We start from the raw sequence: 13,834 nt of genomic DNA on the forward strand, positions 1-13,834 counted from the left end.
TTTGCAGGCTGGGGCATTCAACTACCCTCCTGCCCGCGACTGCTGCCGGCGTCTTCCCTCTCCGCCTCTCCCAACCGTCCGCCACTCTGAGGTAGCAGCAGAGGAGGAGGAAGCAGAGGTCCCCGGAAAGACTCTCCGGAGGTTGAGGCCACGGGCACCGGCAGCGACGCACCGCAAGCCTGAGCACCAGCAGACTCCGGCCCACAGACAGCCGGAGCAGCTGGCGCAGGGCGGCGGCAGCAGCCGACGCCAGGGTACCTCCGGCGATCCTACAACTGGCGCCGGAGTTTGCAGCAGTAGGGGAGTCTCATCGAGAGACTCCTCACTGCGTGAACGTTTCTGTTGTTGTGGCTCTGTTCGAGCGGGACACGATTTGGTGTGATTTCAGGTAAAGGCGTCGACACAGAAACGACAGGAGCTGCAGGGCACGACATATCCTGGGAGGTTTTGAGACGGCGTTGAGCGTGTGACTGGAGAACTGAGGCATAGGTTCTACCAGGACTAGACAGCCTGGTAAGGGCGAGTCGCTTTGCCTCTACAAAAGACAATTTCTCTTTATTTCGAATGGTAAGCACCTCTCTCTCAAATCTAAGGCGATCACACTCTTTCGATGAAGCTGGATGGGGCTCGGCACAGTGGTAGCACCGAACAGGGCCCGGGCACTCCTCACCATGGTCATCCCTACCGCAGGTGACGCATACTTTAGGGAGACCATTCTGCAGGCGGCGGCATGTCCGAGTCACATGTCCATATAACTGGCAATGGAAACAACGTCTGGGGTTTGGGACATATGGTTTCACGTGGAGGTTTAACCATGCCAATTTTACAGTTCTAGGGAGCTCTAGCCGATTAAAAGTTATGAATAGTGTGGGTGTGGGTGTCAGTGCTCCTTCTTCTTTCTTGTGGACACGCCTCACCGCAACAACGTCATACTCCTCGAGTTCCTTAACCAGGCGCTCCTCCGAGTAACGAAGGAGGTCTCTTGAAAATACCACGCCGCGCGATTGGTTCATGGTAGCATGGGGGGCACATGATACTGCAGCCCCGGGAACTGAGGTGAGGGCACGGAGTCTTTCACTCTCTTCAGGAGAAGAGACTTCCACAAGAAGGCTGCCATCTCCCTGCGGAAGCATCTTCGGCTCTCTGCCGCAAGTCTTGACAAGTTCACGGTGGACTTCGAAAATGTCGAGATCATTAACAGATCGACCATCTAGGGACTTTACGGTGATGTATTTGTCATAGGATACATATTCAAATAGACCGGGCAGGACCTCAACTTGAGAACTCTGCGAGACTGGCACATTCTTTGGTCCCTGCTTCCGGCTCTTGGTCCGGGAGCCACCGGGTCTGGGGATTAAGAAAGAAGAGGCAGATGCCCCTTTAGTGACACTCGGAGCCTGAAACGGCTCCAGGGTGGCGATGAGGGAAGGCCGATAAGAGGTTTCCGGGGACGGTCGGAGGTCAGGTAGGGATGTAGGCCGAGGTAAATTCGGGGATTTAGATGCCATAAAAGGTGACAATTATTTCACTTCCCCACCCCCCCACCCACCACGGAGCCCAACATGGGGAGGCTAATGCTGGAGCAACAGCTCACAGCAGCCTCAGGGGTAGTGGGGGAAGTATACGTGGCAGCTGCCTGGTGTGAGGCGGCAGCCGCGGGACCATTGCGGTGCCCACCAGACAACAGCCACTTGACCCTAGCCAACGCATGACCAGCCGATTGATAGAGCGGGGCCACACAAGACCACCCGTCTTACCCCAACCCTCCCGCCAAAGGAGCGTGTTGTCCACCGAAGGGAACTACACCCTGCCCCGCGGTGGACTCAACTCCCAGACGAGAGGGCGCGGGGAGTGTACGGGACGCCACGCACGGCAAACACGTGGGGAGGCTCAGCCATGCCCTTGATGGTAGTCGGGCAGGCACATACGTCACCACTGGTAAGCCTCCATTACCAGTAGTGACGGGGGAGTGTTTAGTCCACTCTGGCCGACAAACAGCAAGCCCTACAGAGGTGGACGGACCACCTAAGTAGGTGGTGCTGCCGACCAGGCTTCAAGCCCCGCTACCACGGCAAGGAACTCCCCTCAGCGGGGAGGAGCAGATGAAAGCACCTTGATATTGAGGAGCAGATGAAAGCACCTTGATATTGAGGAGCAGATGATAGCACCTTGATATTGAGGAGCAGATGATAGCACCTTGATATTGAGGAGCAGATGAAAGCGCCTTGATATTGAGGAGCAGATGAAAGCACCTCGATATTGAGGAGCAGATGATAGCACCTCGATATTGAGGAGCAGGTGAGAGCACCTTGATATTGAGGGGCAGAAGAAAGCACCTCGATATTGAGAAGATGAAAGCACATCGATATTGAGGAGCAGATGAAAGCACCTTGATATTGAGGGGCAGAAGAAAGCACATTGATATTGAGAAGCAGTTGTAAACAGCTCCATATTGAGGAGCAGATGATAGCACCTCGATATTGAGGAGCAGATGATAGCACCTCGATATTGAGGAGCAGGTGAGAGCACCTTGATATTGAAGAGCAGGTGAAAGAATATCAATATTGGGCAGCAGATGATAGCACCTCGATATTGAGGAGAAGATGAAAGCACCTCGATATTGAGGAGAAGATGAAAGCACCTCGATATTAAACAGCAGATAAAAGCAACTTGATATTGAGGAGCAGGTGAAAGCACCTCTATATTGAAGAGCAGATGAAAGCACCTCGATATTGAGGAGCAGATAAAAGCACCTTAATATTGAGGAGCAGATGAAAGCACTTCGATATTGAGGAGCAGGTGAAAGCACATCGATATTGAGGAGCAGATGAAAGCACATCGATATTGAGGAGCAGGTGAAAGCACATCGATATTGAGGACCAAATGAAAGCACCTTGATATTGAGGAGCAGATGAATGCACCTTGATATAGAGGAGCAGATGAAAGCACCTCGATATTGAGCAGCAGATGAAAGCACCTCGATATTGAGGAGCAAATGAAAGCACCTTGATATTGAGGAGCAGATGAATGCACTTGATATAGAGGAGCAGATGAAAGCACCTCGATATTGAGGAGCAGATGAAAGCACCTCGATATTGAGGAGCAGATAAAAGTACCTCGATATTGAGGAACAGATAAAAGCACCTCAATATTGAGCAGCAGACGAAAGCACCTTGATATTAAGGAGCAGATAATAGGACCTCGATATTGAGTAACAGATGAAAGCACATTGATATTGAGGAGCAGATGAAAGCAATTCGATATTAAGGAGCAGATGAAAACACCTTGATATTGAGGAGCAAATGAAAGCACCTTGATATTTAGGATCAGATGAAAGCAGCTCTATATTGAGGAGCAGATGAAAGCACATGGATATAGAGGAGCAGATGAAAGCACCTTGATATTGAGCAGCAGAAGAAAGCACCTTGATATTTAGTAGCAGATGAAAGCAGCTCTATATTGAGGAGCAGGCGAAAGCACCTTGATATTGAGGAGCAGAAGAAAGCACCTTGATATTGAGGAGCAGAAGAAAGCACCTCGATATTGAGGAGCAGATTAAAGCACCTCGATATTGTGGATCAGATGAAAACACCTCGATATTGAGGAGCAGATGAAAGCACTTCGATAATGAGGAGCAGATGAAAGCACATACATATTGAGTAGCAGAAGAAAGCACTTTGATATTTAAGAGCATATGAAAGCACTTTCATATTGAGGAGCAGATGAAAACACATCGATATTGAAGAGCAGATGAAAGCATATCGATATTGAGGAGCAAATGAAAACACCTTGATATTAAGGAGCAGAAGAAAGCACCTTGATATTGATGAGTAGATGTAAACAGCTCCATATTGAGGAGCAGATGAAAGGACCTCGATATTGAGGAGCAGGTGAAAGCACATCGATATTGAGGAGCAGATGAAAGCACATCGATATTGAGGAGCAAAGAATAGCACCTCGATTTTGAGGAGCAGATGAAAGCACGTCGATATTGAGGAGCAGAAGATACCACCTCAATATTGAGGAGCAGATGAAAGCACCTCGATATTGAGTAGCAGATGAAAGCACCTCGATATTGAGGAGCAGATGGTACCACCTCGATATTGAGGAGCAGATGAAAGCACCTCGATATTGTGGATCAGATGAAAACACCTCGATTTTGAGGAGCATATGAAAGCACATTGATATTGAGGAGCAGATGAAAGCACATCCATATTGAGGATCAGATGAAAGCACTTTGATATCGAGGAGCAGATGAAAACACCTCGATACTGAAGAGCAGATGAAAGCACCTTGATATTAAGGAGCAGAAGAAACCACCTTGATATTGATTAGTAGATGTAAACAGCTCCATATTGGGGAGCAGATGAAAGCACCTCGATATTGAGGAGCAGATGATAGCACCTCGATATTGAGGAGCAGGTGAGTGCACCTTGATATTGTGGACCCGATGTAAACAGCTCCATATAGAGGAGCAGATGAAAGCACCTCGATAATGATGAGCAAATGAAAGCACCTCGATATTGAGAAGATGAAAGCACCTCGGTATTAAGGAGCAGGTGAGAGCACATCGATATTGGGGAGCAGGTAAAAACACCTCGATATTAAGGAGCAGGTGAAAGCACCTCGATATTGAGGAGCAGGTGAAAGCACCTCGATATTGAATAGCAGATGAAAGCACATCGATATTGAGGAGCAGATTAAAGCACCTTGATATTGAGCAGCAGATGAAAGCACCTCGATATTGAGGAGCAGATTAAAGCACCTCGATATTGAGGAGCAGATGAAAGCACCTTGATATTGAGGAGCAGATGAAAGCACCTTGATATTGAGCAGCAGATGAAAGCACCTTGATATTGAGGAGCAGATGAAAGCACCTTGATATTGAGGAGCAGATGAAAGCACCTTGATATTGAGGAGCAGATGAAAGCATCGTGATATTGAGGAGAAGATGAAAGCACCTCGATACTGAGGAGATGAAAGCACCTCGATATTGAGGAACAGATGAAAGCACCTCGATATTGAGCAGCAGACGAAAGCACCTCGATATTGAGGAGCAAATAATAGCACCTCGATTTTGAGGAGCAGATGAAAGCACGTCGATAATGAGGAGCAGAAGATACCACCTCAATATTGAGGAGCAGATGAAAGCACCTCGATATTGAGTAGCAGATGAAAGCACCTCGATATTGAGGAGCAGATGGTACCACCTCGATATTGAGGAGCAGATGAAAGCACCTCGATATTGTGGATCAGATGAAAACACCTCGATTTTGAGGAGCATATGAAAGCACATTGATATTGAGGAGCAGATGAAAGCACATCCATATTGAGGAGCAGATGAAAGCACCTTGATATTGAGTAGCAGATGAAAGGACTTTGATATCGAGGAGCAGATGAAAACACCTCGATATTGAAGAGCAGATGAAAGCACCTTGATATTAAGGAGCAGAAGAAACCACCTTGATATTGATGAGTAGATGTAAACAGCTCCATATTGGGGAGCAGATGAAAGCACCTCGATATTGAGGAGCAGATGATAGCACCTCGATATTGAGGAGCAAGTGAGTGCACCTTGATATTGTGGACCCGATGTAAACAGCTCCATATAGAGGAGCAGATGAAAGCACCTCGAAAATGATGAGCAAATGAAAGCACCTCGATATTGAGGAGAAGATGAAAGCACCTCGATATTAAGGAGCAGGTGAGAGCACATCGATATTGGGGAGCAGGTAAAAGCACCTCGATATTAAGGAGCAGGTGAAAGCACCTCGATATTGAGGAGCAGGTGAAAGCACCTCGATATTGAATAGCAGATGAAAGCACATCGATATTGAGGAGCAGATTAAAGCACCTTGATATTGAGGAGCAGATGAAAGCACCTCGATATTGAGGTGCAGATGAAAGCACCTTGATATTGAGGAGCAGATGAAAGCAACTCGATATTGAGCAGCAGATGAAAGCACCTTGATATTGAGGAGCAGATGAAGGCACCTTGATATTGAGGAGCAGATGAAAGCACCTTGATATTGAGCAGCAGATGAAAGCACCTTGATATTGAGGAGCAGATGAAAGCACCTCGATATTGAGGAACAGATGAAAGCACCTTGATATTGAGGAGCAGATGATAGCATCTTGATATTGAGGAGCAGATGAAAGCGCCTTGATATTGAGGAGCATATGAAAGCACCTCGATATTGAGGAGCAGATGATAGCACCTCGATATTGAGGAGCAGGTGAGAGCATATTGATATTGAGGGGCAGAAGAAAGCACCTCGATATTGAGAAGATCGATATTGAGGAGCAGATGAAAGCACCTTGATATTGAGAGTCAGAAGAAAGCACATTGATATTGAGAAGCAGTTGTAAACAGCTCCATATTGAGGAGCAGATGATAGCACCTCGATATTGAGGAGCAGATGATAGCACCTCGATATTGAGGAGCAGGTGAGAGCACCTTGATATTGAAGAGCAGGTGAAAGAATATCAATATTGGGCAGCAGATGATAGCACCTCGATATTGAGGAGAAGATGAAAGCACCTCGATATTGAGGAGAAGATGAAAGCACCTCGATATTAAACAGCAGATGAAAGCAACTCGATATTGAGGAGCAGGTGAAAGCACCTCGATATTGAAGAGCAGGTGAAAGCACCTCGATATTGAGGAGCAGATAAAAGCACCTTAATATTGAGGAGCAGATGAAAGCACTTCGATATTGAGGAGCAGGTGAAAGCACATCGATATTGAGGAGCAGATGAAAGCACTTCGATATTGAGGAGCAGGTGAAAGCACATCGATATTGAGGAGCAAATGAAAGCACCTTGATATTGAGGAGCAGATGAATGCACCTTGATATAGAGGAGCAGATGAAAGCACCTCGATATTGAGCAGCAGATGAAAGCACCTCGATATTGAGGAGCAAATGAAAGCACCTTGATATTGAGGAGCAGATGAATGCACCTTGATATAGAGGAGCAGATGAAAGCACCTCGATATTGAGGAGCAGATGAAAGCACCTCGATATTGAGGAGCAGATAAAAGTACCTCGATATTGAGGAACAGATGAAAGCACCTCGATATTGAGCAGCAGACGAAAGCACCTTGATATTAAGGAGCAGATAATAGGACCTCGATATTGAGGAACAGATGAAAGCACATTGATATTGAGGAGCAGATGAAAGCAATTCGATATTAAGGAGCAGATGAAAACACCTTGATATTGAGGAGCAAATGAAAGCACCTTGATATTTAGGATCAGATGAAAGCAGCTCTATATTGAGGAGCAGATGAAAGCACATGGATATAGAGGAGCAGATGAAAGCACCTCGATGCTGATGAGCAGATGAAAGCACCTTGATATTGAGGAGCAGATGAAAGCACCTCGATATTGAGAAGCAGATGAAAGCACCTCGATATTGAGGAACAGATGAAAGCACCTTGATATTGAGCAGCAGATAAAAGCACCTTGGTATTGAGGAGCAGATGAAAGCACCTCGATATTGAGGAACAGATGAAAGCACCTTGATATTGAGGAGCAGATGAAAGCACCTTGATATTGAGGAGCAGATGAAAGCACCTCGATGCTGATGAGCAGATGAAAGCACCTTGATATTGAGGAGCAGATGAAAGCACCTCGATATTGAGAAGCAGATGAAAGCACCTCGATATTGAGGAACAGATGAAAGCACCTCGATATTGAGGAGTAGTTGAAAGCACCTCGATATTGAGAAGCAGATAATAGGACCTCGATATTGAGGAACAGATGAAAGCACCTCGCTATTGAGCAGCAAACGAAAGCACCTCGATATTGAGGAGCAGATAATAGGACCTCGATATTGAGGAGCAGATGAAAGAACCTTGATATTGAGGAGCAGATGAAAGCAACTCGATATTGAGGAGCAGATGAAAGCACCTTCATATTGAGGAGCAGATGAAAGCATCTCGATATTGAGGAGCATATAAAAGCACCTCGATATTGAGGAGCAGATGAAAGCACCTCGATATTGAGGAGCAGATGAAAGCACCTCGATATTGTGGAGCGGATGAAAGCACCTTGATATTGAGAAGCAGATGATAGCACCTTGATATTGAAGAGCAGGTGAAAGCACATCGATATTGGGAAGCTGATGAAAGCACCTTGATATTAAGGAGCAGGTGAAAGCACCTCGATATTGGGGAGCGGATGAAAGCACCTTGATATTGAGGAGCAAATGATACCACCTCGATATTGAGGAGCAGGTGAAAGCACATCGATATTAAGGAGCAGGTGAAAGCACCTCGATGTTGAGGAGCAGATGAAAGCACCTCGATATTGAGGAGCAGATGAAAGCACCTTTATATTGAGGAGTATATGAAAGAACCTCGATATTGAGGAGCAGATGAAAGCACCTTGATATTGATTAGCAGATGAAAGCACCTTGATATAGAGAAGCAGATGAAAACACCTTGATATTGATGAGCAGATGAAAGCACCTTGATATTGAGGAGCAGGTGAAAGCACATCGGTATTTTTTTTTTTTTACAATAAAGGAGGCAGCTCAATGGCACACAAAAAAAAACAATAATAAAAAAAATCCGCTAATCGCTGCTCCCATAAAAGAATCAGAAGAGGTGGCCAAAATCAAGGTCAAATTCGGGAGGAGAGGTGTCCTGAAACCCTCCTCTTGAAAGAGTTCAAGTCGTAGGCAGGAGGAAATACAGATGAATGAAGATTGTTCCAGAGTTTACCAGCGTGAGGGATGAAAGAGTGAAGATGCTGGTTAACTCTTCCATAAGGGGTTTGGACAGTATAGCGATGAGCATGAGTAGAAAGATGTGTGCAGCGGTGCCGCGGGAGGGGGGGAGGCATGCAGTTAGTAAGTTCAAAAGAGCAGTCAGCGTGGAAATATCGATAGAAGACAGAAAGAGAGGCAACAGCGGATGAAAGCACCTTGATATTGAGAAGCAGATGAAAGCACCTTGATAATGAGAAGCAGATGAAAGCACCTGGATATTGAGGAGCAGGTGAAAGCACATCGATATTGAGGAGCTGGTGAAAGCACCTTGATATTGAGGAGCAGGCGAAAGCACATCGATATTGAGGAGCAGGTGAAAGCACCTTGATATTAGGGAGCGGGTGAAAGCACCTTGATATTGAGGAGCAAATGATACCACCTCGATATTAAGGATCAGATGAAAGCACCTCGATATTAGGTAGCAGATGAAAGCACCCCGATATTGAGCAGCAGGTGAAAACACATCGATATTGAGGAGCAGATGAAAGCCTCTCGATATTGAAGAGCAGATAATTGCACGTCGATGTTGAGGAGCAGATTAAAGCACCTCGATATTGAGGAACAGATGAAAGCACCTTAATATTGAGGATCAGGTGAAAGCAGCTTGATATTGAGGAGTATATGAAAGAACCTATATATTGAGGAGCAGGTGAAAGCACCTTGATGTTGATTAGCAGATGAAAGCACCTTGATATAGAGGAGCAGATGAAAGCACCTCGATATTGAGGATCAGATGAAAGCACCTTGATATTAAGGAGCAGATAAAAGCACCTCGATATTGAGGAGTAGTTGAAAGCACCTCGATATTGAGGAACATATGAAAGCATCTCGTTATCAAGGAACAGATGAAAGCACTTCGATATTGAAGAACAGATGAATGCACCTCGATATTGAGGAGCAGATGAAAGCACCTCGATATTGAGGAGCAGATGAAAGCACTTCGATACTGAGGAGCAGATGAAAGCTCCTCGATATTGAGGAGCAGATGAAAGCAAATCGATATTGAGGAGCAAGTGAAAGCACATCGATATTGGGGAGCAGGTGAAAGCACCTTGATATTGAGGAGCAGGTGAAAGCACCTTGATATTGAGGAGCAGGTGAAAGCACCTTGATATTGAGGAGCAGGTGAAAGCACATTGATATTGAGGAGCAGATAAAAGCCCCTCGATATTGAGGAGCAGATAATAGCACATCGATATTGAGGAGCAAATGAAATCACATCGATATTGAGGAGCAGGTGAAAGCACCTCGATATTGAGTAGCAGATGAAAGCACCTTGATATTGAGGAGCAGATGAAAGCACCTTGATATTAAGGAGCAGATGAAAGCACCTTGATATTGAGGAGCAGATGAAAGCACCTTGATATTGAGGAGCAGATGAAAGCACCTTGATATTGAGGAGCAGATGAAAGCACCTCGATATTGAGGAGCAGATGAAAGCACCTTGATATTGAGGAGCAGATGAAAGCACCTCTATATTGAGGAGCAGATGAAAGCACCTCGATATTGAGGAGCAGATGAAAGCACCTCAATATTGAGGAACAGATGAAAGCACCTCGATATTGAGCAGCAGATGAAAGCACCTCGATATTGAGGAGCAGATGAAAGTACGTCGATATTGAGGAGCAGATGAAAGCACCTCGATATTGAGGAGCAGATGAAAGCACCTCGATATTGAGGAGCAGATGAAAGCACCTCAATATTGAGGATCAGATGAAAGCACCTCGATATTGAGCAGCAGATGAAAGCACCTCAATATTGAGGAACAGATGAAAACACCTTGATATTGAGCAGCAGATGAAAGCACCTCAATATTGAGGAACAGATGAAAACACCTTGATATTGAGCAGCAGATGAAAGCACCAGGATATTGAGGAGCAGATGAAATTACGTCGATATTGAGCAGCAGATGAAAGCACCTCGATATTGAAGAGCAGAAGAAAGCACCTCGATATTAAGTAGCACATGATAGCACCTCGATATTAAGGAGCAGATAAAAGCACCTCGATATTGAGGAAGAGATGAACGCACTTTGATATTGAGGGGCAGATGAAAGCACCTCGATATTGAGGAGCAGATGAAAGCACCTCGATATTGAGGAGCAGATGAAAGCACCTCGATATTGAGGAACAGATGAAAGTACCTCGATACTGAGGAGCAGATGAAAGCACCTCGATATTGAGGAGCAGATGAAAGCACCTCGATATTGAGGAGCAGATGAAAGCACCTTGATATTGAGGAGCAGATGAAAGCACCTCGATACTGAGGAGCAGATGAAAGCACCTTGATATTGAAGAGCAGATGAAAGCACCTTGATATTGAGGAGCAGATGAAAGCACCTCGATATTGAGGAACACATGAAAGCACCTCGATACTGAGGAGCAGATGAAAGCACCTTGATATTGAAGAGCAGATGAAAGCACCTTGATATTGAGGAGCAGATGAAAGCACCTCGATATTGAGGAACACATGAAAGCACCTCGATACTGAGGAGCAGATGAAAGCACCTTGATATTGAAGAGCAGATGAAAGCACCTTGATATTGAGGAACAGATGAAAGCATCTCGATACTTAGGAGCAGATGAAAGCACCTTGATATTGAGGAGCAGATGAAAGCACCTCGATATTGAGGAGCAGATGAAAGCACATCGATATTGATGAGCAGATGAAAGCACTTTGATATTGAGGAGCAGATGAAAGCACCTTGATATTGAGAAGCAGATGAAAGCACCTCGATATTGATATTGATATTGATATCTTTATTGGCCATTGGTATAATATAATATGTTATAAACAGTAAACAGTAATAGTACAGCCCAGGTCCATTAAGCAAGAAGCTTTTGTATGGACCAGTTTTAATGAACAAAGAAATATATAAAACATGCAAATGTTTTGGCCTAGTTGAAGACAGTATCTATCATGTATAAGACATAAATACAGCACATTTTAGTTTATTGCCTACTCACACAAATACATGTACATGCAGACCCACATGTGTACATACATAATCACATACATACATACATATACACATACATATACATACATACACACATACATGCAGCCTAGCATACATATACAAATACATACATAAAGAAATACACATATACGTTCATACAAACAATACACATACACACCATATACATACATATGGACATACATACAAACATATATACATACATACAAATACATACACATATACACATACATATACATATACACACATATGTACACATACACACATTCATACGCATCCATATACATACATATGTACATATATACACACACATACATACACAAATACATACTCACACACATACATATATACACATACATACACACATACATACATATACATATACATACACACACATATGCATACATAAACACAAATACACATACACATATACATACATACATACATACATACATACATACATACACATATACATATATACACACACATATACATACACACATATAGATTCACATACACACACACACATACATATACATACATACATGTATATATAGTATTGTAAATAATAATAGTAGAAAAAAAAATAATATTAATAGTAATAATAATATTAACATGTCTGATTATTGTTCATAACTTTGCAATAAAGATGATTTAGTTTTGCCTTTAAATGTATTAATAGAAGTGAGTGATTTGATATCCTGTGGGAGGTTGTTCCAGTGTGTGACGCCCCGCACACTCACACTGCGCTTAGCCTGGACAGTGCGACAGTACGGTACTCTTAGGTCATGTGGTCGTCTTGTGTTGATGTTATGAGACAGTGGCTGAAATATGTTGGTGGGATACACATGTAATGCTTTGAAAACAAATAAATAAGTCTGAAGTAATGTAAGATCTGGTAATTTGAGAAGCTTGTAGTCACAAAAGAGAGGGTTGGTATGTTCATATTTTGATTTATATGACATTACCCTAATAACTTTTTTCTGTGCAACAAATAGTTGGTCTATAAGTGTTTTGAATGCTCCTCCCCAAACTGCTGAACAATACAATAACATTGGATATACTGTAGAATAATATATTAATTTTAGGGAATCTTTAGTTACATTATTTCTAATTTTATATATTACACCTGTGACTTGAGATATTCTAATACAAACTTGCTGTAGGTGAGCTTTCCACGTTAGGTTTTCGTCAATTGTTACACCTAGGAATTTTATGTTGTTGACTCGACTCAATGATTTATTATTTAATTGTACATCAATATTGTCTTGAATTGAATGTATGGAACTAGATAGCATATATAATGTCTTTGAAATATTTAGTGTTAATTTATTAGCAGTAATCCAATTTGATACATTTATTAGTTCTTTATTTAGAATTGCTATAATATCTTTAATGTTGTGACCCTGTACATATATTGTGGCATCATCTGCAAACAACAAAATTTTTAATTTAGTACTTGTGTATATTATATCATTGACATATATTAAAAAGAGAATTGGTCCCAGAATAGACCCTTGTGGAACACCGCACCGGACCGTACTGTAGGAAGAAGATTTGTTATTGTATACTGTAAATTGTGTTCTGGAGGACAAATTGCTTTTTAAAAAAAATTATGAGCTTTTCCACGTATGCCATATATACTTAATTTATGCAGCAAAATGTGATGGGATATGGTATCAAAAGCCTTACTTAGGTCACAAAACACTGTAATTTGATTACTTTTATGATCTAATGTATCATGAATACTTTGGCAAAGTTGGTGAATAGCTAGTTCAGTGGAGTAATTGGATCTAAAGCCATACTGACAGTCGGTTAAAAGTGAAAATTTTGTGAAGTAGTCAATCAATCTAATGGCAATACATTTTTCAAATATTTTGCTAATGCTTGGAAGGATAGAAACCGGCCTGTAATTATTATAATTAGAGTTTTCACCTTTCTTAAACATTGGTATCACTTTTGCTACTTGCAATTGTTTAGGAAAGTAACCCTCTGTAAAACATTTATTTATAATGATCTTTAAAAATGGAGAAATTTCAGTAGTACATTCCTTAAGTACTTTTACACTGATGTCATCAAACT

Source organism: Eriocheir sinensis, unplaced genomic scaffold (genome assembly GCF_024679095.1).
Source record: "Eriocheir sinensis breed Jianghai 21 unplaced genomic scaffold, ASM2467909v1 Scaffold15, whole genome shotgun sequence".
Taxonomy (NCBI): Eukaryota; Metazoa; Arthropoda; class Malacostraca; order Decapoda; family Varunidae; genus Eriocheir; species Eriocheir sinensis.